Source organism: Musa acuminata, unplaced genomic scaffold (assembly GCF_036884655.1).
Source record: "Musa acuminata AAA Group cultivar baxijiao unplaced genomic scaffold, Cavendish_Baxijiao_AAA HiC_scaffold_1136, whole genome shotgun sequence".
NCBI lineage: Eukaryota > Viridiplantae > Streptophyta > Magnoliopsida > Zingiberales > Musaceae > Musa > Musa acuminata.
Window position 1 is genome coordinate 9,214,288 of NW_027021348.1, and position 6,070 is coordinate 9,220,357.

Sequence of the window (6,070 nt, forward strand, 5' to 3'; positions counted from 1 at the left end):
AGCCATCTCAGCACCCTGGAACCCCCCGGGTGGCACAGGGCTGGATGGGGCTTTCGTATAGCAGGGACGGTGCTGCCTCTCGCTTCGCTTGCTGTCCGCCACTCGCCGCTCGCTCGCGCAGCCAAAAATGGCCAGTTTTGGCCCGTTTTTGGGCCGTTTTGGCCAGTTTTTGGCCTGTTCTTGCGTTGCGCGGTGACCGTCGAGAGCGGAGCAAAACGTCAGCCATCTCAGCACCCTGGAACCCCCCGGGTGGCACAGGGCTGGATGGGGCTTTCGTATAGCAGGGACGGTGCTGCCTCACGCTTCGCTCACTGTTCGCCGCTCGCCGCTCGCTCGCGCAGCCAAAAATGGCCTGTTTTGGCCCGTTTTTGGGCTGTTTTGGCCTGTTTTTGGGCTGTTCTTGCGTGGTGCGGTGACCATCGTGAGCGGAGCAAAACGTCAGCCATCTCAGCACCCTGGAACCCCCCGGGTTGTCACGAACGGTCGTCGCGCACCCGCAACAACTTCGTTCAACGAACCGTTCGTCGCTCACACCCGCATGTACAGCTGCTTGACAGCATGTTTTCCCATGGTTTTGGGTCATTTTGCTTGTAAATATGTAAGTTCGAACAAGCTGCAGCGTTGCAAAGCGATCGCTCACCGAACCGAGCAAAACAGCCCCAAAACAGCCCAAAACGGCTCCGTTTTCGCGTGCCGCGGGAGGTGAGCGGAGTGCTGCCTCCGCTCACCAAAACGTCAGCCATCTCAGCACCCAGGAACCCCCCGGGTGGCACATGGCTGGATGGGGCTTCGGTTATATACCGGGCGTTGAACACTCTTTCGCAAGTTCGCACGTGACCTTTACGGGAACTTGGTGTTGCGTCCGGGACCAGGTGAGCGGCTGTTTGTGGGCTTGCAGCTGTTCGTTCATCCTTGAAAGCCTTGCTTTTCCCCCTCTCCCTCTTTTCTCTTGTGCACACAAGGTGTTCGACGAATTGCTTGTAAAGCTTTCCTTTTCGCGAGACTTCGGGACGTGTCCGTTGCTCGTTCTTTCGATCTAACTCTCTTTCTCTTTTACAGGTCCTTCGGGACCTGCGAGAGGTTACAAAGTGGGCTGATCCTTGCGGAGCAAGATCGCAAGGGCGAAGCGCGACTTAGGCAAGGCAAGCTAAGTTCGCGTCTTTGCCGCAAGAGTGACTCGCGACTTAGGCAACGCAAGCTAAGTTCGCGTCGTTGGCCGCAAGGGTGCCGCACGCCTTAGGCAATTCCAGCTAAGGTCGTGACATTGTGGTATCAGAGCGGGCAAGCTCTTCGATCGAACAGCGAACGAACTTCGCAACTTCGCCATGGCAAAGCATCGTGGCGAATCAAGCAAGACGGGGCAGGCCGGACCCTTGCCCCAAGCAGCCGCAGGTGGGCTGCATGTGCACACTCGCTCTCATGCTGTTGGAGCCGCTCATGAGGATCGCGGCAGCGAACAGGATGAGCGAGAAGTTGGCAACTCTCCGCGAGCGGAGGAAGCGCAATCTGGTGCGCTAACTGGGAAAAAGAGTCATAAGGAGAGACTCACGACGGCGGAAACCCGCCTGGATGTTCTGGAAGCGAGCATGGAGGAACTCTACCATGGCCAACAAAGACTTGTTGGGGTAGAGAGCTCGCAAGAGGAAGCGGAGTCCAGGATCGACAAGGTCGAGGCCCTAGTCGACCGACTGTCCGATGACACCAAGGACTCCGTGCAGCACTTACAAGATGTTGTGGCGGAACTCACGGCGAAGGTGGCTATGCTCACAAGAACGCTAAATGCGGGAGGAGGCAACACCCGCGTTGCACCGCCACAAAACTTGAGGGCACCTGAGCCCCATGGATACGGAGGGGCCAGAGATGCCAAGGAGCTCGAGAACTTTCTGTTTGACATGGAACAATACTTCCGAGCTACGAGACCCGATTCTGAAGATACCAAAGTTTCAATAGCAACAATGTATCTGAACGGAGATGCGAAACTTTGGTGGCGAACTCGTTGGGAGGAAATCCAACAAGGTCGGTGTCGAGTCGACACATGGGAAGACTTGAAGCGGGAGTTGAGAACTCAGTTCCTACCGGAGAACACAGAGTTCGTCGCAAGAAGGAAGTTGAGACAACTCCGCCAAAGTACCACCATCCGAGACTATGTAAAGCAGTTTTCTGCACTGATGCTGGACATACAGGACATGTCCGAGAAGGACAAGTTGTTCAGTTTCCTTGATGGTTTGAAACCATGGGCTCAGCAAGAGCTGAATCGAAGGAATGTTACCGACGTGGTCGGGGCAATTGCAGCTGCAGAAAGGCTCACCGACTTCGTTTCCTCTGAAGACCCAGCGAGAAGGAAACAATCTTCAAGCAATCGCCCTCAAAAACATTCTCGAGGGAAGGAGCTCGGGGGCGAACAGAAGAAGAAGAGCTCCCACAAAGGGCCGAACCCAAAAGGCAAGGCCTCGAAACCTGGAGGATGCTTCTTGTGCGGAGGACCGCACATGGTAAGGGAGTGCCCACAGAAGCAGGCACTCAACGCTTTGACAGCTTCCATCCACCCTCCCCGATCGGACAAGGGCAAAGCTGTTGCCCTTAGCTCAAGCAGTTCTGAATCCAGCAGCGACGATGAAGAGTCGCAAGGACCCTGAATGGGAGCAATGCGTTTGTTGAACGCTATGCGGGGTCAAGTGGGGGAGAACATGAAGACGAAGGCACAAAAAGCAGGAAGTAGTGAACTGATGTATGTGGACATCAAGCTGAATGGCCAAACGACCCGTGCAATGGTGGACACGGGCGCTACCCACAACTTCATAGCCGATCGTGAAGCACAGCGACTTGGGTTGACATTGGAGAAGAGCCCAAGCCGAATGAAAGCAGTGAACTCGGAGGCCAGGCGAATCTCCGGACTGGCGAAGGGAGTTCCCATCAGAATCGGGACTTGGAGCGGAACCACCAACATGATGGCCGTGCCACTAGACGACTTCCAAGTGATTCTTGGAATAGAGTTTATGCACGCGGCGAAGTTGGTGCCGATGCCATTCTTGAATTCCCTATGTATGATGGGAGGCGATGACCCCTGTGTGGTGCCCGTCTCTCGGAGAGGAACCAAGGAGCCCCAACATATTTCGGCATTACAATTGAAGAAAGGGGTGCGAAAGGGCGAACTAACATTCGTGGCTGCTATGAAGCTAGAGCCACTCAATGAAGAAGCCATTCAAGAACCTGCTGTGGTGGCCAACGTCCTGAAGGAGTTCAAAGACGTTATGCCACCTGAGTTGCCGAAGACTCTTCCGCCACGCAGAGGCGTGGATCACAGTATTGAGCTGGAGCCAGGAGTGAAGCCTCCAGCGAGACCACCCTATCGCATGGCCCCGCCAGAGTTGGCAGAACTTAGAAAGCAGTTAGGTGAACTGCTAAGCGGTGGTCTCATCCGCAGCTCAAAAGCACCTTTCGGAGCTCCAGTTCTCTTTCAGAAGAAACAAGATGGGAGTCTCCGATTATGCGTCGACTATCGAGCCCTCAACAAAGTAACAGTGAAGAACAAGTATCCCATCCCGCTCATCGCGGACTTGTTCGATCAACTGGGCAAGGCGAAGTATTTCTCAAAACTCGACCTCCGGTCGGGGTATTGGCAGGTGCGCATTGCTGAAGGCGACGAAGCAAAGACTACTTGTATGACCAGATATGGAGCGTTTGAGTTCTTGGTGATGCCTTTCGGCTTAACCAACGCTCCGGCCACATTCTGTACTCTCATGAACCAGCTATTCAAGGAGTATTTGGATAAGTTCGTGGTCGTCTACTTGGACGATATCGTCGTCTACAGCCAAACGCTCGAGGAGCACGTCAAGCACCTTCGGACGATTTTCAAGGTTCTCAGGGAGAACACGTTGTTCGTAAAAAGGGAGAAATGCTACTTTGCTCAGACTGAGATCCTATTCTTGGGGCATCGAATCGGTGATGGCTCCATTCGGATGGATAAGTCGAAGGTGCAAGCAGTTGCGGAATGGCGAACTCCAAAGAAGGAGCCAGAGTTGAGATCCTTCCTTGGTTTCGTCAACTACTATCGACGCTTCATTGCGGGATATTCGAAGCGGGCAACCCCACTGACGGAGTTGCTGAAGAAGGAGCAGCCTTGGAAGTGGTCTGACAGATGTGAGATAGCATTCCAAGATCTGAAGGCTGCTGTTCTGGAAGAACCAGTGCTCAAATTGCCAAACTATGGAGAGCCCTTTGAAGTCCATACAGATGCTTCGGACTTTGCTATTGGTGGAGTACTCATGCAAGAAGGTCATCCGGTGGCCTACGAGAGCCGCAAACTCAACGAGACCGAGAGGCGGTATCCAGTGCATGAGAAGGAGATGACAGCGGTGATCCACTGCCTACGAGTTTGGCGACACTACCTCCTTGGGTCGCGATTTGTGCTGAGGACAGACAACATCGCCCTGAGTTATTTCCAAACTCAAAAGAAGCTCTCCCCAAAGCAAGCACGGTGGCAGGACTTCCTGGCTGAATTTGATATGGCAATGGAATATAAGCCCGGGAAGGCGAACGTCGTGGCCGATGCGCTGAGTCGGAAGGTGGAGTGCGTGAATGCTACACAACTGGAGGGCAGAGGCCAAACAAGTCAGTTACACTCCAACTTCCTTTCCCGAATCAGAGATGGACTGTATAGTGATCCCCAGGCAGTTATCCTGATGCAGCTCATCAAAGAAGGCAAGGCACGACGATTTTGGGTCCAGGAGGGACTTGTTTACACAAAAGGGAATAGGGTTTATGTTCCCCGAGTGGACAACTTAAGGCGTGAACTCTTAAAAGAGTGTCACGATTCCCTTTGGGCTGGACATCCCGGCATTCACAGAACATTGGCTCTCGTGGAGAGGGCCTTCTACTGGCCAAAGATGGGGATTGATGTGGAGGAGTATGTTCGAACATGCCTTACTTGCCAACAAGACAAGGTGGAGCAGCGGAAGCCGGTGGGACTTTTGGAGCCGTTGCCCGTACCAGAAAGGCCATGGGAGAGCATTTCCTTAGACTTCATATCAAGCTTGCCACCTGTAGGGGGACTTGGATCGATACTTGTGGTGGTCGATCGGTTTTCAAAGTATGCAACATTCATTGCTGCTCCCCTACACTGTTCAGCTGAAGAGGCGGCCAGACTGTTGATGAAGGGTGTAGTGAAGTATTGGGGAGTCCCACACAATATCATTAGTGATCGAGACGCTCGGTTTCTGGGACGGTTCTGGACCGAGCTATTCAAGTTGTTGGGATCAAAGTTATACTTCTCTACAAGCCTCCACCCCCAGACGGATGGTCAGACTGAAAGAATAAATTCGCTCTTGGAGCAGTATCTCCGGCACTACGTGAGTGCCAATCAACGAGATTGGGTGAAGCTGTTGGACATCGCCCAATTCTCCTACAACTTGCAGCGGAGCTCTGCATCCAACAAGAGCCCCTTCGAAATTATCACAGGACAACAACCGTCGACTCCGCACACTATGGCAATTGGGTATACGGGGAGTAGTCCATCAGCCTACCATTTCGCAAAGGAGTGGCATCGAAATGCCGATATTGCGCGGGCTTACTTGGAGAAGGCGGCAAAACGGATGAAGAAGTGGGCAGACTTGGGAAGGCGACCACAGGAGTTCAAAGTTGGCGATTTGGTGTTGGTAAAGCTCCAACCAGCATCACTCCAATTCTTCAGGAAAAGAGTCCACAAAGGATTGGTGCGTAAGTATGAAGGGCCCTTCCCAATTATCAGCAGGGTAGGCAATGTTTCTTACAAGTTGCAGCTGCCGGCGTGGTTCAAAATTCACAACGTTCTTCACGCCAGCAACCTGAAGGCCTACCATTCAGATCCGCAAGATGCTTCTCGAAGTGTTCCAACTCGGCTACCTCCCATCACAGCCTCCTACGAGAAGCGAGTGGAAACCATTCTGGCGGATCGCAAGATAAAGCTACCCAACGGAGCGGAGCAAACAGAGTACTTGGTGAAGTGGCGAAAGCTTCCCCGAACTGAAGCCAGTTGGGAGCCTGAAGACGCCCTGCGACATGAAGAAGACGTCATCAACAACTACCAACAAGC